The sequence below is a fragment of the Dipteris shenzhenensis genome, chromosome 1 (assembly GCF_047967505.1).
Source record: "Dipteris shenzhenensis isolate YYH24624 ecotype China chromosome 1, Dip_SZ_1.0, whole genome shotgun sequence".
In the NCBI taxonomy this organism is placed as follows: domain Eukaryota; kingdom Viridiplantae; phylum Streptophyta; class Polypodiopsida; order Gleicheniales; family Dipteridaceae; genus Dipteris; species Dipteris shenzhenensis.
The window spans coordinates 30,296,354-30,320,115 of NC_141596.1; the positions used below are offsets into that span (position 1 = coordinate 30,296,354).

Consider the following 23,762-nt stretch of genomic DNA (forward strand, 5'->3'; position numbering starts at 1 on the left):
ATTCTAGAAGCCTAAGGAAGGCCTCTAATCTTGATTACGTGGCATGGTCTTAAATGCTTCCTGAAGTTCTTATGCCATTTGTGTGGGTAGCTTGGTACCTCTAGACATAGAAAAAGTTATAGAACATTAAGGGACTACACAACAGGATAAGACAATACAAGACAACAGGGCGGAGCTCCATAATGTATGCAAGAGATAGAACCATGAACCTAAGTTCTGTGCTCTTCGAAGGTGAAGCATGACCAAACAGCTAGTATAATTAGAACTCCAGAGGATTCCTCGTGAGATCTGGCTTCTCTACTCACCCTGTTCAAGCAATACTAAATCTCCTACCAGGTAATCCTCTTCTCCCTCAGGTCACACTACTTATAGCAAAAAGGTTTCTATACTTGCTCTCCACCAAAGTGAGCTCTCAACTACAATCTGTAGCTTGTCTTCTATCTAGTGTTCTCCTTATCATGTCATGTGCTGCTCACACCCTTCCTCTTCTCGACTCCTTGCAGATTTCCCCTTGTCATCCATGTCTCGCCTTTTTCCTCCACATGGTTGTAAATTCTCTCCCTCATAGACTACCATACGACTTTGGGCTGTTTTGTTGTTCTAGTTCAACTGGTACTTGCTACCATGGCTTTGAATGGACCTAACTTGGGTAGCACTAGTGGCTTCTAGATAGAGTATGGGAAATCCTCTCTTACAAACTTGAGCCTCTGCTATGGGTAATACTCTCTCTCTATCGTTAACATGGTCATCAGAGCCTATGGTGCACACACTCCCTTCATGAGTGATAAGTCCTTGCTTGTCAAGGCCTCAAGCCCTCCTTACGAGGCAACCTCCATCTCCTAGCTTTTGAGATCTTTGTGAGGGTGTTCTTGAGAGTTTGAGAGGGTTATTTGTTGAGGCCTCTTCTTGAAGTGAGTTTGTACATAGATTTCTTTAGACTATAAAATCTATCGTATTTGGAAGAATACTTCAACAAGCTACTCAACCACGGGACTCTTCAACAGTCTTCAGTGCATCTAAAGCGACAGCCACGACAAGCCACACAAAAACAACAACGCATGGAGGCAAAGTAGAACACAAGCGGTCAACAAGCACACATCCAACTATAGCATTCAACAACCACACAAGCATTCAACATAGAAGCATAGCCGCAAGACAAAACCTGCAGTTGATCGATACAGACAGGCAAAAGCAAGCACAACGACTCAGTCACACAGCAACGTCTAGCATGCCAAAGATGCAGATCTACACGAACTAATACTACGGCGACGCCAAGAAAAGATACTCAGCATCAAGCAGCTGACAGCTACGACTCTGCAACAGGCAAGGAATGCAAACACCAGCAAAATAGAAGCATAGCAAGCATCAAAGCACCGCATCGACGAGCGGTGGGCAAGCAGCAACATCAAGGCACAACGACAAGAGCAAGACTAGCCGCATAGCAATGCTTATAGCACTCAACGCAACAACAGCGACAAGCTCAACGGCAAACTACACTGACTCCATGCTAGAGTAAAGCAAAGACACTGATAGCATAGCAACGCAGCACATCCACAACAAACAAGCTCAAATGACAGACGTCTCAGACATACATCAATGAAGGCATAGACAACCAAACGCAAGACATCAGCATTCAAACATTCCAAGAAGCCAACGGGCTTCAGAGAAAATAAACATTCCATTCTGCATTGTCCGCCTTGCCATCGATGTTCTTTCTGCACAAAACCTCTAGAAATCTTCTCTCTCTAGTGTCTCTCTAAGCAATAAGCTCGTACCCTGGGCTTAGGTGAAGTTGACCTTGGGTTTCGTCATTTGGCCACATATTTGCCACGTCACCAGGGTATACTAGCCATGGTTACATTTGACTTAACCTCACTTGCCACATCATCTGATCTCATCAAATCTCCACATCATCAGTTGCCACCTCTACTAGCCACATCACCTCTCCATGTGGTAGTGCCACCTCATCTGCCTGCCACCTCACAGTGCTACCTCAGCATCAGTGCTTCATAAGCACACTGTGCTCCAGGACATGCACACTATATTCATATCATCAATGCTCAAGAACTTGAACACATCATTGCTTAGGGTGTCAAAAGGTTGGAAGAATGTTCAAGCTTTCTTCTATCATTATGATCCAAAGAGCCTTAGCAACTAAGTCAAGCTACTTATTTGAGCACATTGTGGCATAAGAGGTATGGTCATCTCAACTTCAGAAGCCTTGTATGCCTCAAGAAGATGAACATGGTACAGGGGCTTTCATTGGTGTACTTGTATGTGGATGGGTAAGCAACAAGGACAACCCTTTTGAATACCTTAAGTCTCAAAGAACAGAGTCCTTCATATCGTGCCTTCTAATCTATGGGGTTTAACTTTACAGAGTCTCTTGGCAAGGCTTTGTACTTCATCACCTGCAAAGATGGGTACTCGTGGAAGACTTGGATACACTTCCTGAAAACAGAAGTTTGATGCACTCAATATCTTTAAAGACGTCAAAGACTTGGTAGAAAATAGACTGGCAAGTACATATAGATTCTCCATTGTGACAATGGAGGTGAAAACAAGTCCACAGATTTCAATGCCTTTTGAAGGCATCATGGCATCAAACGTCAGTCCACATGCAGACAGACCCCTGAGCAACATGGAGTCTCTTAGTGCAAGGACAAGGTGATTGCAGATGCATGCTCAATGAGAAGAAGTTATAAGACAATACTAGGCTGAAGCATGTGACACAGCTGTGTACTTGATGAGCAGAAGCCCCAGTGCTTTGTGGCAGAACATGACAGTAGAAGAGACAATCACAGGAACTAAGCCCTCTGTTAACAACTTGAGAGTATTTGGCTCTCTTTCTTATGCCCATATTCCTGATGCACTCAAGGAATAAACTTGATATCAAGTCAATCAAGTGCATATTTCTAGGATATGGTACAGAATCGAAGGCATACTGTTAGAATATGAAGCCAAGTTGAGTCACTTTGGTGTGTTCTAGTGTGTTCTAGTGTGAGTTCTAGTCTAGTGTGTCCTATGAATGCCACGTATCACATTGGGAGCTATCCCATATGCATAGGTGTTCATATGTGTGTGTATGCTCTTATATAAGAGCTTTACTTGTCAGTGTCAAAAAAATCAAGTATCAAGCAACAAGCTCTTTGGTCTACATGTGAGTACTTTCATTTTGATTCATTGCTTAGACATTTCATTTCCAGTTCATTATGTCTCTCTTTGAGTATCACTATCTCTCTCCCTAGCCTACCCTCTCTCTCTCCCTTCTCCACCATGTGCCTTCATGTGGTATCAAAGCCTCGTTTTCACTTTCCCCTTCTTCTCACTCTACCTAGAGGATGAGAGCCCGCAAATGGAAGCTCTCCTCTCCTCAAAGGTAGAGCTCCCTTCCAACCCTTAGCCTCACCTTGGGTAGATGATTTGGAGCTGATCTACCTCGCCACCATCAACTACCCCTTCTTCAGTCCGAAATGCCTCGCCAATGGCCTCTTCTTTTGTCTCGCCATCAGCCGCCTTAGTAGCCTTGCCTCCAGCCACTTCAGTGACCTGCAAACAGGCCGTGGAAAAAGACCATTGCGACCCACTTTCCCATTTGAGAGAGAGGATTTGGAGGTGATACACAAGTACTTGGGCCTAGAATTCACAGATAACTACGAGTGGAACCTGTGTGTGGAGAAAAGATCCTAGGGTCGGGAGGTTTTTGTTGTGTTTCATTAAACCATTCCCCCAAGGCGAAACCTCTAAGGTTTGGTCGACATCACAACTATTGAATGAAGGCACTTTTCAACCTACAATGCGAATGTAAAAGTACCACATCTGGAATTGGGAAATGCAAAAATCTTATACACTTCACTAGTCCAGACCAAAATTCTTTATGGATACCAAGCCTAGGCTCCATGGCTCACCAGAGACTCATGGAAAAGAGTGCAAAAAAGGTGTTTAATCGAAGAATTGGGAATCAAGTTTCAAACTCCCTACGCCATCTTACTATATGAAATGGGCTTCCTGAAGCAACATGGTGGAGAGGGAGAGAGAAGATAATACTCAAATGGAAACATAATGAAAGTGAAAGGAAATGGAAATGAGCAATATACCAAAATGGAAAGACTCACATTGATAAAGCTTGATGAAGACTCCTTGATGTGTGTAGATGTGACACACAAGTACAATCATATATAGGATAGACACGCTAGAATAGCAAAGTGTATATGGGATATCTCCCAATATGACACGTGGCACTCACACATAAGACTCTACTAGAACTCCTAGTAGAACATACTAAAACACAATCAACTTGACTTCATGTTCTAACACCCCCCCATGAAGGAAAGGTGAGGGACTACTTGATGGAACCAAGAACTAAACATGACAATGACGGACTACTAATCTGTGCACCCCAAGTAACTCAGAACTAAAGTCTGAGCATGTTCAGAGGCTGATCCAAGCACTCTCATGGCCTAACACTCAACATGACTCAGAGGCTCATGTCTTAGCATGGCTACATGACCAGCTCATAGGTCTAGGAATACACCAACATCCTGGAACTCGGCCAGGCCTGATAAAGAGACCCTATCAAAGCCAATAACACACCATGGATAGCAAAACATCACTTTAGGAGGACTATCCAAGGCTAAGAATCTTTATTGACTCAAAGAGATTATTGCATTCAATTTTTAGGGGACCGCCTAGGGCAGAGTACCCATATACATCAAGCTCATGGACATATTTTAGAAGACATATTCATCATCCTCATCTACCTCCTGAGGGAAGGATAGATTTCAGAGATGAGCAGTGAGAGAAAAAGTTGGTGTCGAAGTGTCATCTTCTTCTTCTTCACTAGTGGCAGTTGCAGCCAAGTTAGCATGCTCCTTGGATTGTTGTTTGGCAAGCTTCTGAAAACAATGGTCCTCTGTGTGGCCAAGCTTCTTACAGTACGTACATTTGAAAGGTTTGAACGGCTTTTTACCCTTGGAATATAATGCCTACTCCTTATGGACATCTTTGTGCCTTCGTTTATGATCGAGAAGCATTGCAACCATTTCATCAAGTATATATCCCGTGCTACTCGAAGCATTGGTATGATATCACGAAACTGAGGAATATCCTCAATGCTGGAAAAGAGGACAGCCACCTGATCATCTTTCCCAACAGGGGCCTTCAAAGCAACAAGTCGGGTGATGAGGGATTCCATATCATTCAAATGAGCATTAAGAGAATCTTCATGCTTCATTGGTACTTAAAGAAAGAATTCTTGTCTGAGAAAAACTTTGGAATTGATAATTTTGTTGCCAAATAAGCGCTCTAGCTTGTCCCACAATTCATGTGCAGTGTCATCAAAATCCAAGTGATGAATAACGTCATTAGACAAACCCAAACCAATGATAGAAATACCTTTTTCATTGAGAGTTTCCCACGCTACAATTTTCTTATCATCAGATTCAAGTTTCTTTTCTTTGCCACTAACCACCTTCCACACACCTTCCTTCATAAGCAGAAGCCTCAGCTTGGTTTGCCAAGTTAGAAAGTTCTTACCAAAAAACTTTTCAATGACAATTCCCGCTTTGGAATACTCCATGTCTGCTTCAAATATTGCTGCAATACAGGCTGAAGTGCAAGTTCGGAGCAAAGGCTAGAATAATCTGGGCCGTAGCATCAGCTTAGCTTGGAGTCGGGGCAGTAAATGGCCAAGAAAAGACATCGGACCAGCTGGAATAGCGTAGGTAGCATCTCATGTTGCAGTCGGGGCAGATGGTGGCATTCTTGAGGCGTGAATAGCAGCAGCAGCAGCACTCTTCAAGTAGGTCATTTCTGGGCTCCAAATAAGGTCATTTTTAGGGTAACTAGTAGTAGGAATGTCTCCACAATAGTAAGCAACTATTTCTTTCACCTAAACGTCCCAAAAACAGCAAAAACGAGCTGTCTTTCAACAAAAAACGGGCTGCTTCTGAGCAAAAACAAGATGTCTTTTCCTCTACGAAGATGCCCACTAATGCCCACGAGAATGGTGACCAAGTTGCTCCAAATCTAAGCAAAAATCTGCAGCGAATTTGAGGCTGATAGTCGCAGCAGGAATCCACAGCAAATCATGTAGCAGCTCCACGAAAACAGCTCCAAAGTCGATGTAGATCAGCAGCTCATGGAGAGGCTAAGGGTGAAGGAAGAAGGACTACCTTCCAAGAGGAAAGAGGGAGAGTAGCTCCTCTTTTTGGGCCTCCCTTACCTCAATCCCTTGGAAGAGCAAGGAGCAAGAGGGAAAAGACTAGGAGAAGAATAGATGGGGGAAGAAATAAAGTGAGGAGGGATGATGGCTCTGATACCACATGAAGGAACATGGTGGAGAGGGAGAGGGATAGAGAGAGGGTAGGCTAGGGAGAGAGAAGATAATACTTAAATGGAAACATAATGAAAGTGAAAGAAAATGGAAACCAAAATGAAAAGACTCACATTGATAAAGCTTGATGTAGACTCCTTGATGTGTATAGATGTGACACACAAGTTACAATCATATATAGGATAGACACACACTAGAATACCAAAGTGTATATGGGATATCTCCTATGACACATGGCACTCACACATAATACTCTACTAGAACTCCTAGTAGAACACACTAAAACACATTCAACTTGACTTCATGTTCTAACACATGCTACCACTAGAAAGGGAAGTCGTATGCCAACTCATCTGATATCTCAATATAGTAGCAAAAATGCACAAAGAAAAGCTCCCCCCCCAAAGCCAAGGAAGCAACCAAACACAAGGGCTTAAACAAAACAAGAATAGAGTGGCCGGGATATTGGGTGATCGATGCAGCAATACTCTCGGACACTGACATGGACATTAGAGAGTTGAATAACTGAAAAAATCATCGGCAAACTATGGCAAGGTCCAAAGAGAAGATGGCCTTCTACAAAAGAGAAATCAATCCAACGCTGCCCTATTGGGGACAAGATTATCTCAATGAGAACATATCTCTCTTTAAGAGGAAACTAATAAGCCAGCTATGAATGAGCTCCCACGAACTCCAAGTAGAGACTGGTAGATGAAAAAATGTGCCACAAGAGAATTGGATTTGTAGCCTATGTCCATCATGGGACATAGAGGATGTTAGGAAATGGAGTCAATTTGAGTGACTTTTAGTGTGTTTCTATTGAGTTCTAGAGTAGTACTATACTACTTTATATCCTAGAGTGCCATGTCACATGTGTCACTATGGGACTTATCATATATAGTGTGTGTGCCTATCCTATAAAGGCATTGTACTTTCTCATGTCAAATCAATAAAACCTCAATCCTTTCTTGGTCATGTAGTACTTTTCTTTGGTTGTACATTTCTTTCTAGCATTCATTCATTTCTTTATGTTTGCCTAGTCATGCTTTCCTACTTTCCTTCCCATTGCATGTCTTGCATCTTCATATGGTATCAGAGCTAGGCTAACTTCCAAGAGGTTGAGGACATTGAAGCCTCTCTCCCTCATTCCCCTTGGATGGCTGCTTTCTCTATTCCACTTTAAGCTCAACTCCTTCACCACCCGAGCCTCACCAACAATGGCTTCATCAAGCAAAGAAGGTGACTGTCCAGTTCGTGATGACTGAAGCTCATGCTGCTCCATTGCCTCTACTCAGCCTGCTGCATTCCCCTCTGTTCTGCCCGCCATCTACCTGCCATTCTCTGCCATGTGATCTGCTCACCATTCTACCACCTCTTTGCCCGCCATTGCACCAGCAGTAACTCCGTCTACTGTCATCATCATCCGTTCTATAGCAGCAAACATTCAAGCTCTTCTAGCTGTATTATAGAGCTACCCGCCATTCACAAGCTTGTATATTCATAATGGGTTCACTATCTGCAAGTTCCTTGCTAGTGGACAAGTTCACGGGGGAAGGATTCCCCACATGGCAAATGAAGGTCCAACTCCTTCTCATGAAGGAGAATGTTTGGGATGCCATTGAAGATGATGAAGATATTACTACATCAACGGAGTCTCCAACACACAAAATTTGAAAGCAACACAACTCGAGAACCATCACAATCATCGGGCTTTGCCTAGATGATTCTTTGATTCATCACATCAACTTCAAGTCAATGGCCAAGGAGATTTAGGCACGCCTCAAGAATATATTTGGTAATAAAATCACCTACTCCAAGGTTTTTTTTAAAATGCAATTTTATAAGTTGAAAATGGAAGAGTGCGATACCTTGAGTGCACATATAGCAAAAATTCAATCTTTAGTTCAACAACTCTCCAACTTGAAGTGTCCCCCGGATGACGAGGACAAAATGGCTGTCCTCATGACGAGTATGGAAGGGATCTCTCGCTTTGAGAATGCCCTTGAGGTACTTCGAATTGCATCGACTACCTTCGAAGATATGGTGTCTCTTCTTCTTGAAAAGGATCGCCGCAACAAAGAATCTCCATCCTACTCATCGGATACTACACAGGCTCTTGGCTCCACTAGCAAATGGAGACCTAGGCCATCGCCTCCACCAACACGAGGAAAGACATTCAAACCGTTCAAGTGCACATATTGCAACAAGCTTGGTCATACGGAGGACAAGTGCTACGAGAAGCTTGCCCAGCAACAATCGAAGGATCATGCCAGTTGGGTGGCATCCACCACCACTAGTGATGATGCAGACAAAGATGACCATCCGACACAGAATCATGCTCTCACTACTCAAATCCGACATGTCTACCTCCAACATCTAGAGGATGATGGAGATGATGATTCATTTGCTTTTTGAGCATGATGTGTTTGGGTACTCTACCCTAGGGGTATTTCCCAAAAATGAATGCAATAAATCAAGTGTGTTGAGTCAATAAAGGTACTCTGCCCTGGATAGTCCTCCCAAAATGATGTATTTCTTTTCTATTTTTGGTATGTGGCTCTATGTTCCTCATTAGTCTTTGGAGCCAGGGGGGGATGTACTGTGGGAGTCATATGTTTTGGCTTTGATAGATCTATTTGTTGGTGCATTGGTCTCCTAGACCTATGAGTTGATCATGTATCCATGCATGATGAGCCTCTGAGCCATGCTAGATGAGCTTTCTACGTTATGCTCACTAGCCTCTGAGCCATGCTCACTTGCCTCTGAGATTGTGTGGGAACCATGTCTAGTTCTAGACCGGCATGCACAGTTTTCATGACCGTCATTATCATGACTTTGGTTCCATTCCTGTAGTCCCTCACCTTCCCTCCATAGGGGGGCGTTAGGAAATGGAGTCAATTTGAGTGACTTTTAGTGTGTTTCTATTGAGTTCTAGTGTAGTACTATACTAGTTTATATCCTAGAGTGTCACGTGTCACTATGGGACTTATCCCATATACATTTGACACTTAAGAGTGTGTGTGTGCCTATCCTATAAAGGCATTGTACTTTCTCATGTCAAATCAATCAAGCCTCAATCCTTTCTTGGTCATGGGAGTACTTTTCTTTGGTTGTACATTTCTTTCTAGCATTCATTCATTTCTTTATGTTTGCCTAGTCATGCTTTTCTACTTTCCTTTCCATTCCATGTCTTGCATCTTCAAAGGACGAATGCCACACACTCCTCACTTGTCAACCCTATTCATCACATCAGGGAGAAGTATAAAATAAAGATGTCCACACACATAAACTTGCACATTCTCTGCAACCAGCCACCAAAGAGGATAGGAGATGACATCAAGCAGATATTGGCACATCGCGATAAAGCCTTGGACCAAGCACACATGCTTGCAAGCATGCTCTAGGAGGCAAACACATGAACTATTGTAGTTGACAGCTATTTTTAGGGCTGCAACATGCAATTTTTTCATGGAGGCACCTTTGTCCTATAGATCCAATTGGATCTTCAATGAACATTAATGATATCGTATCCTCTCTCTCTCTCTCTCTCTCTCTCTCTCTCTCTCTCTCTCTCTCTCAAGTGCTCTCACTAACAAGTTGTGCTTGGCTGTACATAGTTGGTGGGCGCACAGTGTAGGCAATCCATGTGTGTAACATGCATCAAATCTTTGGTTTGTGAGAAGTAAATATCCTTAATGAAGTCCAATAGTCCGGACTCCGATTATTAGCTCCATATTGTCCAGATCCTATAGCAGGTGAAATGAAGTGTGTTTGAATTTATTGATTTTAACACTGGTGTTTCAAAATATTTCTTCTCCTATGCTAATGTAAATGTTATACTATGGACAGTCACATTTTTGTTTGCTTAAGGGATCACATTTTTTATAAAAGAAATTAGTGCTGCCTAAACAGCCATATAGTATCATAGATAGTTCCTCTTGTGTTCCTTCTGAAAATCTTCAGGTTGAAATGTATGATATGGCTCAGACAATCTTCAGCGGACTGAGACATTGTATGAGAACTCCTATAGACATCTGAAATTTATCACTCAAAACTATAGATGGGTGGTAATTGCAGCACATACAAGGGATATCCTCTTTATGAGGTTCTATATTGCTAAAATATTGCATTTATATTGATGCACAAATTTTATTTATTTTTGCTCCATGATAACTGACCAGTCTACCAGAAGGATATAAATCATGTTCGCCTGCATGGAAGTTTGGATCAGGTTCACGTCATGACTGCTAAACAATGTTAACCCATAGTCTCATTTAAATTTATTTATATTCTAATTCAGCTGATGTTTGCTTAAATGAACAGGTTTTGTGCAGGAGGGGAGTTATTAGATCACATTATTGCGAGGTAAATTAAAGTTTGCTTGTAGACTAAAGAAACAAAATAGGTTTGATTCTTTTGGAGATCCAATTTTACTGTCCTTCATTTGGTTTTAATTGAAGTTTCAAAAATTTGCCCTTTTCTTGGCAGGGGAGGTAAGTATGAAGCGGAGGATGCAAAAGCAATAGTCATGCAGATGTTGAAAGCAGTCTCCTTTATTCATTTACAAGGAGTTGTTCACCGTGACTTGAAGCCAGAGGTATGTGCTTCTGTTGAACCTTGTGATATGATGCTTGCATTCGCATCATGAACTTCCAAGTCACCTTTCACAACATGACACCTCAATGTGTTACCGATTCTTGTTTACTTCTTATCATGAGTGATTAAATCTTATAAATATCAATGGATTCTCTAAACAGCCTATACAATTTAATCTTCAGAAATTTGCATGCTTTGTACCTTGGGAAGGTGCAACATATATACACACAACTCTAGAATAGTAGGGTTGTACACAACTCTGGAATAGTGGTTCTTTCATACCAGGGTTGGGGCAGGGTTGCTTTCTTATTGGATGTACACTCATATTAGCACACTTTTCTAAGTTCAATATTTAAGACAGCACATCTTTGTTGACAGAATTTCCTTTTCAGCACCCAGGATGAAGGTTCTCTTATAAAAGCAATAGATTTTGGCCTGTCAGATTTTGTTAAACCAGGTATGATTTTTGAACTTTCATGTTCAAAATACTTTTTGAGACGAGTACACTGTCTAGGATGTTTTTGTTCTTTTTTAACTCTTTCAGCACCCAAAATATCTTAGAATCATAATTAAATGATTACTGGAATCTGGACACAGTTCTTACAGTGTCCAATATTCCAGCCAGACTGATAATATTTACTGTCCAGCTATTTTCAGCTTACTAAAACTGTGAAAAGGCTCAAAAACCACACGTAAGTTATCAGACAGAAAGACTGACTTGATAAATGGGATCTTGACTATTATGTGAAGTGCAGATGGGAAACTGAATGATATTGTCGGAAGTGCATATTATGTTGCACCGGAAGTTCTCCAGAAATCATATGGTACAGAAGCAGACATTTGGAGCATAGGTGTAATTGTTTATATCCTTCTCAGTGGCAGCCGTCCATTCTGGGCACGCACGGAATCTGGAATATTTCGTGAAGTCAAGCAAGCAGAGCCAAGTTACGATGAGATACCATGGCCATCTATTTCTCCAGAGGCAAAAGATTTTGTTAAGAAATTGCTGTGCAAAGACCCACGCAAAAGATGGACGGCTGCTCAAGCCTTAAGTGAGAATCCGTTTCCTTTTTATATTGTTTCCTCCAATGTCATTCCAAATTCTCAGATTTGCTTATACACCACATTTACAATTAACTGAGAAAATACATTTGCAGCTCATCCATGGCTTCGCGGAAAGCAGAAAATCCCACTGGACATGCTGACATTTAAACAAGTGAAGTCATACCTTGAAAGTTCATCACTAAGGCGGTCAGCACTAAAGGTAATCAGGCTATTTGATTTCAGAGGATGCCTTCTAATTTGTCTTTTGAGATTGAATGCCGCAGCTACATGCTCTTCCATGTCCTTAATGCGACATAAAATACTATTTCTTCCCCATGTGTGTTGACCATATTCTTTCACAACCTCCTAACCATTTGAGTCTTGTATCATCGAAAACATACTCCCTAAGCATATACCGCAAAATTTTAAAACCATACTTGTTGTAGGCCTTGTGGAGAATGGAGTAGAAGAGACCTAAATGGGGATTAAGGAGGAGAGTTCCATGTGGCATAGGAGTTCTCCCACATATGATGGGTTGTAAAGAGGCCTTGGGGAAGTGGCCATACTCATATTTGAAAGGGATCTTTGATTGGGGAATATCTATAAAGAAAGTTCTTGGAGACAAATAAAACAATACTGAAGACTAATGATAGCTGAAGAAGAAATATATATCACAAAAGGAACTCAATACAAGAGAAGATATGAGAGAGAAGCTTTGGAGGGAGCAAACATCAATCCTCCAGGGAAGGCAACTGTAGTGGACTTCTGCACTAGCTCCACAAGTTGGAACTGAACCAGATCTGAGACAGCAAACTGATGCAAGGGTTGCTGCAGATCTGGAATAAAAAGAACAGTATCTGGAGCAGAAGTTGGGGGCAGATCTGGAGCAGAAGTTGGGGACAGATCTGGAGCTGGAAGGAGGGACAGATCTGGAGCAAGAAGGAGGGACAGATCTGGTGCAGGAAGAAGGCAGATCTGGAGCTGGAAGAGGAGGCAGAAGAGGAGGCAGCCAGGAGGCAGAAGAGAAGACAGAAGAGAAGGCAGAAGAGGAGGCAGCCAGGAGGCAGAAGAGGAGGCAGCAGCTCAGGGTGTACAGGGACCTCAGGAGCACAAGATGTGAAGGAGCACCTAGGCCCCCCCCTTTAAATAGGGAAGGGCCAGTCGGTCAACCAGCTGGTCGGCCAGCTGGTCGGCCCAGATCTGGCCAATCTGGCCAGTCTGGTCGGCCAGATTTTGACCGACCAGGTCAGTCTGGTCGGCCAGTTTTTGGTCGGCCAGAATGTGGCCAGTTGTGGCCTCCGATCCTAGGCTCTTCAGGAGCCTGTTTTTGACAGGGTTTTGGTTTTGATTTTTGTCCTGACGGAGATTCACCTGTGGCGTTTTTTTTTACCTGTAATTTATCAGACCTTTGCGCCAGTTTGGCCTTTGATTATCCTGTCCTCTAGAGTTGGAGATTGCCTGGCTTAACAATATCATCTCCATTTTTTAGCCTTATCTCGTTGGTGTCTCTTTTATCAAGTAGAGTTCATGCTTTGTAGGTTGCTTTACCCTAGGGCCTATGACAGTTTGGCAATCTTGTTGGGGAGGGGTTGAGTTCTTACTCCCCCTCACCATTTCTCCTCATGCATCTCTATTCGTTTCCCCTCCACGGCGTGTTGGTTGACCTTATCCTCCTCTCCTTCTCCATGTGAACCTGCAATTCCCCCCTCTTTTTCGGCTCTCTTCTCCCCTCTGCTACATTCTCCTTCCTCTTTCTTGAATCCTAGAAATGGTGTCTAGCTTGGTTGGGGATGTTATAGATGGTGGGAAGGAGAAGTCCTTCTTGGTTTGGTTGATGTAGAGGGGCTGATAGGGCAGGAGCACTTCCCCCATCTGGTGGCAATGTCCTTGGAGTGGAGGGATGGCAGGGGCAGCCCCCTCTGTGTCGTGACTGTAGCAAGCATGTTCCTGCTGGAAGATCACATGAAGACTCGCCTTGGGAGTTGAGAGTTGTACGACATGCTGTTGCCTGCTATTGATGATACGCCATCACTCCTGAACTTGCACTTGGAGAATTCTGCCATCGCTTAGATCTGTGTGGTCATTTGGAGGAGGATATCCCATCGTTTTTTCTTGCACCTGGGATGAACATTGTTTAGCCGATCGATACCATTTGAACGTTGTTTCAAGGGGCCAGTTCATAGATAGTTGTGGTGCTTCAAAATAAACGTCGGTGGATTCAAGCGTGTTGCCTCTGGCGATGAGAAGAATATAGGTGATGATCTTGTGAACACCCAAGCGTGCTGCCTCTGGCGATGAGAAGGAAATAGGCGATGATCTTGTAAACACCCGGGCGACAAAATTCAGATATCATGGCTACCCTATCATCTCCAGTTAGTCGTCTCCTCCAACGTTTCATTTCTGAGAAAATGTTGCTCTTGACAAGTTGACCCGTTCCTGAAGTACTCTCTACTTGCTTCGGCTTCTTATTTTCTGAAATTTCCCTTTCTCCTCTACAAAATCGATAGTGAGGACAAATTTGATGCACTAGCTCCTCACTTTTTGGGGCTTTTTTCAATTTCATTCTCTTCTCGACTAGTCTCGTCTACTACCCCCTGCTCTCTCTGCTACCCCCTCCGTATCCGTACCCCCTCGCTACTCCCTCTACTACCCCCTGCTCTCTCTCCCGCTACCCCCTGCTCTCTCTGCTACCCCCTCGCTACCCCCTCCACTACCCCCTCGCTACCCCTCTCTCTCCCCTGCTACGCCCCCACTACCCCTCCCCCTCCGCTACCCCCCCCCGGGCCGGCTACCCCCTCTGCTACCCCCGCTACCCCCTCGTTACCCCTCGCTCAGCCCCCCCCCCCTTCTCGTTTTTTATTTATTTTTTAAAAAGGTCGGAGCTGCAAGCGGGGGTTCTCCAACAGCTCCGACCTGCTGCAATCCCTTGTTTGCCCGCTGCTGCCTCCCCCATAATGAAGGGAACATGGGGATGAGGACAGGAGACTAGGCGGGAGACCCTTTGGTCCAAATTTGCATACGCGTGGAGATGGGGAAGGGGAATGGTGACAAGGTGAAAACACAAAAGCAACTCAATCTGGAGGACTTCAACAAACGCAGCAACCGGAGCGGTTTGACAGTAGACAACACTGCGGCCCAGAAGAAAGGGGCCCACCCAAAGCCCATGCCGCTCACCACATCCTCGACCTCCATGGTTACCACCACTATTTCACCACCATCATCCGCCTTATCATCTATGCCACCTCTCTCCTCCCCCTCTCCTGCATCATCATCACAGGTCTCCTCGCCAATAGCCTCACCATTGGCCCCACCGACCACGGCTCCACATTACTTTCCCCTCGTATCACCTCTACCTCTCAGTCAACCACCCTTCATCACCTCATCTAGCCTCGCTACTCCTACATACCACTCCCCTGCCCAAATCATGCTGTCCCCACCCTCAATACAACCTCAACAGCCCACCTTCATTCCAACCCCTCTCGAGATCCAATTCCCACCTGGACCAGGACATCTTAGGCCCCCACCAGATGCTTGGGACTCCCTATTGGCTGAGATACATAGCATCCGGGCCCGTCAGGCAGAGCTGACACATTACACCCAGGAGCAGGCCCAATACACCTAGGAGCAGGCCCGCATTATACACGAGCAGGGCACCCTTATCCAGGGACTCAGGCACGACATCACACAACTTCGAGAGGAGCTCGGGACCCTCAGAGCAGCGCTTGGAGAGACCCCAGTCATAGAGATGGAGGCACAGATAGCTACGATACAGCCGGCTATAGCAGAGACGACTAGATGGGTAGACGTGGCGAAACGGGAGCCCGCAAAGGCAACCGTTTCAGCCGCTATATAGGAGCAGCAGCAGAGGGCTTCGAAGCCCCTCAACATCCGGGTACGAGGGATCACGCGAGACAGCACCAACACCACTATGACGCCCATGGAGGAGGTGATCACCTTTGTGACCACTACCATGGGGGTCCTCGACCATGGCATAGAGGGAGCATGGCGTGTTGGGAGAGATCCCAACCGAGAGCAGCCCCTAGTCATTCGCTTCAGAGATTCACATGCTCGACTAGCGCCACTCCGACACCGAGCCGCTCTACGAGAGCATCCCACCTTGTCCATGGACTTGACACCACTATAGATCGAGGAGCAACAAGTTCTTCTACAGCAGCGGGATGTTGCCCACAAGGAGGGGAAATGGGCCATGGTCCGAGATGGTAGGTTGTTGACCGGCACCCATCGGGCTCCCACCCGTATCCCCTAGAGGGACAGGGCCTATGAGACTCAGCTTTCCGAGACCCTAGATTGCACCATTTGGAACTGTAATGGTACCTTATGGTCAGACCCAGGGAACTTCTCGGAGTCTTATACAGGACGAGACATAGTCTTTTACACGGAGACACACTAGAGCCTAGAGCGTCCACTACCGATGGTCAGTGGCTACACATGGGAGTCAACCTTCAGGGACGAGACGAGGGATACAAGAGGAGTCGGAGGATCGGCGTGGTCGCAGTATTGTACAGGTCTTCCCTTGCTGGAGCCATCTCCATTGAGAGGAAAGATGCACACTCTCGATTCATGTGGATCTGGATCCGCACACACCCGTGACCTTTTCATAGCAATATGCTACTTCCCGCAAGGCACATCACACTTCGCCAAAGTGGCACGAGAGGAGCGTGAGACATCGCCATATCCACCCTTACATCAAGATATCCCAGACATTTCAGCCCGCGGGGAAGTTCTCCTTGTTGGGGACTTCAAATCAGGACGAGCATGCGTCACGCACCACTCCTGGACTTCCGAGACGACTCTATCATGCTACCAGACATGGACCTAGACAGAGCAGGTATGACCAGGATCTCATCGGACCGACACGGGCCTGTTACACCATATGGACACGCGCTCTTTGATCTGGGCAGGATGCATGATCTCATCATCTACAACGGGCTTGACCTATGGCCCTCCTCAAGTGGCTTTACTTGCTTCCCACACAGGGGGGACACTAGTGTAGTAGATTACATCACGGGATCCCCTACCTTCACTTCATGTATCACCAACTTCACCATAGCACCACTCCCTCCACGAGCTGATCACACATACCTATTCTTCACTATCGCCACCCCATGCTTAGCCACACCACACACACCACATAGGAAGCACAACACCTACCACAACATACACTTTGATCACAGCCTCTCACCGGCCTACTCTAGACACCTAAACAGACTCCTAACCTACATCGATCACATACCACTCATAGAGGACCGTGCTGCCTTGATTAGTCCACGAGGCTGTCCTCCAAATCCTTCCCCACACCACACGGTCCACTAGACCACCACCTCTTGGTTCTGTACCCTGCAACAATTGGTACGATGCGGAGTGCAAGGCTTATCGCCGACAGCTCCGACTTGAAACCAAATGTCACCTCCCGAACACACCAGACACGGTACGTAAGTACCGACGTCTCGTACGTTTGAAGAAGCAGGTATTTCTTCGTCGAAATGAGGAGGAGCTGCTACACATAGAGTCTGGCACACGTATGCACACCATCTTTATGATGTCCCACACCAGCCCACCACTCCAGATCTCATACACACACGTCGCCCCACCACTTGCACGTTGTTCACTAGAGGGGGAGTCAAGGACGCAACATTGAAACTGCACAATGGCCGAGCTAAGGATCACAATGGGCTATGCACTGAGTTTCTCGCATATGGGATCGACATGTTAGCCCCGATCCTAGCAAAGCTATTCAATGACGCTGTTCGCCTTAGCTTCCCCCGCACCTGGACACTGAACGCCATCACCCCCATCCACAAGGCAGGGGATCCCATGGACCCGAGTAACTACACGATTATTATGATTGGACATGTGATGTCCAAGATCTATGCAGATGTATTGGATGTGTCGGTCAGCCTGTTCGCAGAGATGAGAGGGCTCAAAGCAGAGGGTCAGGCTGGTTTCAGGCGAGACCATGGGACTATGGATCACATACTCACACTCAGGAGTGTCATTGAGGAGGCCAGACCATGGAAGGAGAGGGTATATTGCTGCTTTGTGGATTTCCGCAAAGCCTTTGACACAATACCTCGAGCTCATCTCATCACACACCTACAGCCACTGGGATTTGATCAGGAGATCATCTGGGCAATCATGGCACTGTATGAGAGAGTCTCAAGCCGAGTTCGGACAGGCGCAGGTTGGACAAATGAGATCTTGAGTACCATAGGAGTCAAACAGGGTTGTCCCTTATCACCGACCCTGTTTGGCCTCTACATCGATGAGCTTGAGACTTTCATGGGGGCGTTCGGAGGGACCGGTTGCTCACTTGCCGGGATGATCATCAGGATTCTTCTTTATGCAAATGACATGGCACTCTTGTCGTCCACACCCGAGGGGCTCCAACGACACCTGGATGCACTACCTGGATGCACTGTAGGCTTTTTGTTTATCCCATGATTTGGAGGTCAACCTTGGCAAGACCAAGGTCATGATTTTTAACACCTCTCGAGCAAACATGCAACGGAAGCAGTTTACTTTTACTTTCGGTGGGTCACTAGTTGAGATCGTATCCTCATACACTTACTTGGGGGTCATCTTCTCCGGCCCAATCTTCACGATGAGAACAGCGATGCAAGCCAAACTGAGCAGGGAATACGCCTCACTGGCTCAACTAGAGAGAAAATGCTTCCACTCCCACTTCCAGGACCCACGGACCAAGGCTCTTCTCTTCGACTCCTTGGTCCGACCAGCCGGTATGTATGGCAGCCCTTGTTGGGGGCATGACATGTCAGAGATAGTGTGGACACGGGTGGAGCGCCTGCAGATCCTCATGCTCTCATGGATGATCCAGGGGAAACCGTCTATACCACATCACATCATTCAGGCCGAGTTTGGTGCTTCTCCACTCCAACTAGATGCAGCCTTTCACGCCATTATATATCTACACCGGGTTAGATCATATGGGGACTGCACATCAGGGAGACAGAGGTTGCCATGATTGGCTCATGAGGTTGGCAGCAGAGGGATACGAGCAATGCTGGTATGCACGGACTCACAGATGGTTTGTGAGACTAGGGTTCCACATCGATAGGATACCTCCTTTTCAATATAGTTTAGATGCCCCTCCGGTACTCCCATCCACCATCCCGATTGGGCCACACACCAACCATGTCATTCATGAGGATCTCCTGCAGCTACACACCTTTAGGACCTGGTTGGCGCCGAGGGAGCTTCCAATGAAGCTGAGTTTCTACAGAGATTACTGTCTCCGTATTTCGGAGGAGGGATTCATCACACCACCGAGGTACACTGAGCTTCATATGCCTCACTCACTATGGATCTCCATCGGACAGTTTCGGGTATCATCACATCGCCTTCGCATAGAGAGCGGCAGAGCAGAGGGGATCCCTAGGGAGCATCGCTTATGCATATTGTACGACTGTCAGGAGGTCGAGTCGGAGGAGCATTTTATTTTCAGGTGCCCAGTATACTACGAGATCCGAGGTCGCTACCATTGCCTCTTCAGAGGCTCCTTTCCAGATTCCTTGCCTACCCAGATCAGAGATGCCTCGCGGCCTTCATTCACGAGGGGTCCGACACAAAGAGTACTTACTCAGGCGATGGGGCTTGGCCACATCATCAGACACCTCTCAGAGCAAGATCACAGAGTTCTTCCCATCGAGTGACATTGATCGTCTAGTCTCTAGCCACAAACGTGATAGAGACCCCGACCCGACGATCGCAGCACGACACACGAGACATCAAGGGGACACACAGATCACTCTGGGGGACCTCCCGTCATTGTTAGACCCGAGATACGTCCCATGGGAGTCACAATGGCTCTGGTCTTGGGTCGAGCCTCGTCCAGGAGACCGAGACGTATAGCACCCCTTGACGGCCACCAGCGTCCCATCACCGGCTATGCACCAGCTAGGGCGACATGACATACGGAGGATTCTGCTCTACTCCAATCCTTTTCTTTTCATTGTTACATCCAGATGTATTTGATTTGATTATGTATGATCAAACTTAGGATTCAACATGGGTTGTTTCAGTAGCTCCACTCTTACTGTGATTTGTATCAGGTTTTCTTTTAGTCTCATAGACCCATTGGTCTTCCGAAGACTCTAATAAAATTTCTTTCTTTCTTTTCTTTCTTTCTCTACAAACATAATCGAAGCATCCAGCCTATGAAAAATTGGGGCTTTTGTGAAATTAGTACACATTCTTCTCTGAATTGTACAATTGTTTGGGGATTTTGCTGCATAAAGCAAAATTCACCACATTTAAGGCCACTTACTCAACATTGGTAGCCACCAGCCTGACGTTTTGAGAGTCATGCTGTGATTGCCCTTGGTAGCTGCTCCCATGGACGTCATCGACTTTATCTTTGCGGGCCATTCTCGTCATGCGCTACATCAACATACTTCATCGACACAGGGATGTGCACACTTATGCAGGCAGCTACTCGGGGAACATCTCTCATCCCTAGGACTCTACTTTTTTAATTCCTTTATTTGCTCTGTGTGATTTGGGTTCTCTGCCCGGGTTGTCCCCCAAAATGAATGTAATGAGATGTTATTGAGTCATTGAGTCAATAAGGTTCTCATTCTTGGATTGTCCTCCTAAAATGATGTAATCTTTGCTATTTTTTCATGTCTAACTCCCTGTCATTCTGTTCTGGAGTCAGGAGGGGGATGTACTGTGGGAGCCATGTATTGGAATTGATGGGTCTTTTTATCAAGTCTAGCATATGAGTTGGATCCAGGATGTTGGTGCATGCATCCATGCTAAGACATGAGCCTCTGAGTTATGTTGGGACGTAAAGCCATAAGAGTACTCAGTCCGACCTCTGAACCATGCTCAAACTTCAGCCTCTGAGTTAGCATGGGAGCCATGTCTAGTTAGACTCGGTCATTGTCATGTTCTATTCTTGGTTCCATTCCAGTAGTCTCTCACCTTTCCTTCATGGGGGGGTGTTAGAACATGAAGTCAAGTGTGAGTGTGTCCTAGAGTCCTAGTGTCTCCTACAATTGTGTGGGTGTGAATGTGTCTAGTAGGTGAGCAATTAGTGCCACCTCCTAGTGTTAGGAGTGTGAAGATAAAACTGCCCAGCCTATAAATGAGGCTCTTGTACTTGCTTATGAAAATCTCAATCTCAATCTTGTGCATTGTGCCTCATCCCATCTCCATCATGTGATTGCCTATCTCTCTCCATGTTCCTGGTTCCCTCATGTGTTCCTAATTCCTTCACATTCAGTATAATGATGCGTTGGAGCTATGATGGAGATTCGTAGTTTGCTACAAGCTATGGTGGCACAGATGCAATATGTTGTTAGAGGCGGCTGTGAGCTTGAGAGTTTGTTGGCTAGTGATAGCATCGTGATGGGCTCTGAAGAAACTATGGTAATAAATGTGACGATAGGCTGTGAGCATCCAAGCGGGCAAGCTAGTGTATGCTGATGAAGAGTTGAAGAATGGAAACGTTGTTGGCTACAACGATGGCAAGCGTAGCTAGCTGCAAGAAGGCTTGGAGTATGGTGGGCTGAAAAGGTGTAGTATGAAGATTGAAAGCACAATGACAGAAGCTTTGGCTTTTACGTTATGGATTGGTCACTGCCACAGACAAAAGCTTAATGTGCAATTTGTTAACAGTCTCGTCATTGGATCTTTTGGAGACTAACCTCATAGGGAAGGAGTCGCTATTGATGGAGAGCTTACATAGGTGTGGCAACGTTTAGTTGGTGCACTCATCCGAGCCATCCCTCAGTGTCAATAGGAGTTTTGAGTGCCATCCCCTTCTTTGGCATCCAGAGGTCCGCGATTAGGAGGGATGTAAGCTGGGTTGCGCACACATCAATTGGGCATGGTAAAACAAAGACCCGGCTAGATCCATTGGATCATGGAGTTGGCTTCCTTGGGGGCACAGGTGAGAGCCCTCGTGCACTTGAGATGGTCACGTGGGAGATACGGAGCCTAGAGGGATGGGGGTTGCGCAAAGCCTCAAATCCCCAAGCTGGTATGAACAATCCTCTAGTATAGGGGTGCCTCAAAGGATCCTTTTCATGCATCAATCCCTCGACGCTTCCTGTTCCATGCACTATAGAGTGGGGCCAAGGGACTTACTTCAGCCAGAGGCAAAGGAAGACCCAAGGTTGGACAAGGCCATGGATATGCTCGAGTGGCAGCGGATCGTGGACCATTGACCCAGTATCAGTTACCTTGGGGCAGGATTGCTAGCAGCTTTGGTTGTGGGAGAGGTACACTAGGACCAGGGTGGGTGTTTTAGTCTCGTAGAGTAGAACCACTCAAAGAGGATTATAGAGTAGGCCAACAACTATAGTTGGACACAAATGCCTAGACCCCTTTTAGAGAGCGGAATTGGGTTGAGCAGCAGGTGCCCCTAGGGGTCATAACCAGATTCTGGTCCCACCTATGGACTAGGCTCAGTCCATGGAAGATTATGTATTTCTTCTAAATGGTGGGAAATGGGGGCTGCCCATTGGTCTGTGTATGGGCACTATCTTTGTGGACCTTTCCCGCAGCACATGGATCTGGCAAGGGGCCCTCCAGATTGTGTCTCTAACACATAGGATGGAGTGGGACTTACTTTCTTTGGGTCATGGCATCTTGGTTTGCAAAGAGAGGTCATGCCTATTCCAGATAGATAGTTTCACCAGCCTATGAGATTGCTGGACTGAGGGTCATTCGGATCAAAGTATAGGAGTCGATTCCTCATCGCATCAACGGCCTGCACCCTCACCCAAGGATAGAGTTTGGGAGATGGTATCAAGCACCATTGCTTGGAACATCTGGGTTTCATTGTAGTTTGATGATGGGAGGCTAGTAGGTACGTCCAACAACCACCCTCGTTGCCATTTGGCAAGAAATCACTACACCATGTGGGAGCAAGGAACGATGGATGCTTGGACAACCCCACCCAAAGGCACTTGCACGTTTTTGCAAGGCTTGGCTTGCAATTTTATTCTCGTTGGCTGTATAGCCCCCCACTCTGGTCGTTGGTTCTTGTTTCTGATAGAAGCACATTGGACAACAACCAATAATTCCTTTTACATTCTTCCACAACCAGCACCACACGGACAGCTGATTTGTGTGGTTTGTTTTCTCTCAAGCATTAATAAAAGGTCCTTTTCTTGCAGTGGGACCCAGGGGAGTGGGATTGGATTGATGAGGGGCACCGAGAAGAGCTTTCCCTTCTTTCTCTATACAGTTAGAAATGCCCGGAGGTTTCAGTTCAGCAATAAAGGTTGGAGGCCCTCTAGAGCGTCACATTAGGATAGTTTTCAAATTTTCGCAGCTATGCGAAAAAACTTTTGGCATAGGCTTTGGAAATCCCTCGAGAATAGAAAGATCACTTGTTATGCTCAAGTCGAGGTAACATGACCTCGGAAGGGTCAGTCGACATTTTCCTTTAAAGGATCAATGTTTGTATTATAGTTGTTTGGACTTCATGTAAATGATCAAAAAAGGAATAAAGGTCAAGGTCGACATGGCACTAGACTAGGTGGATCTAAGGCTAAGGGACCTAAATGCATGAAATGTGCCTAGGGGCAAATGTTTCAAAGATATCCCAAGAGAGGGGTAAATAATGCATTAAGGAAGGACCCTAAATTTAAGACATGTGGCATACTAGATCCATCTAGGGAGTTTTGGGGCTCGTTGGAATTAAGCAAGCAGAAAGCCTTCACGAAATGTATTCTTTAGGATTCAGCAGAGAAGCTTGCTACCACCGAGGTTGGCTGGGAGGATAAACTAAGTACAT

At 45.7% G+C, this 23,762-nt stretch overlaps 1 pseudogene across 1 annotated transcript in view; it reads left to right on the top strand.

The window, feature by feature from the left end:
* LOC147905680 (CDPK-related protein kinase-like) overlaps nucleotides 1–23,762 on the top strand; it is an 83,151-nt pseudogene that overhangs the window by 26,077 nt on the left and 33,312 nt on the right. The window contains exons 3-6 of the transcript XR_015540903.1: nucleotides 10,658–10,699; nucleotides 10,823–10,931; nucleotides 11,309–11,387; nucleotides 11,686–12,194. The product of XR_015540903.1 is annotated as a CDPK-related protein kinase-like (transcript). The remainder of the gene's footprint in view (nucleotides 1–10,657; nucleotides 10,700–10,822; nucleotides 10,932–11,308; nucleotides 11,388–11,685; nucleotides 12,195–23,762) is intronic.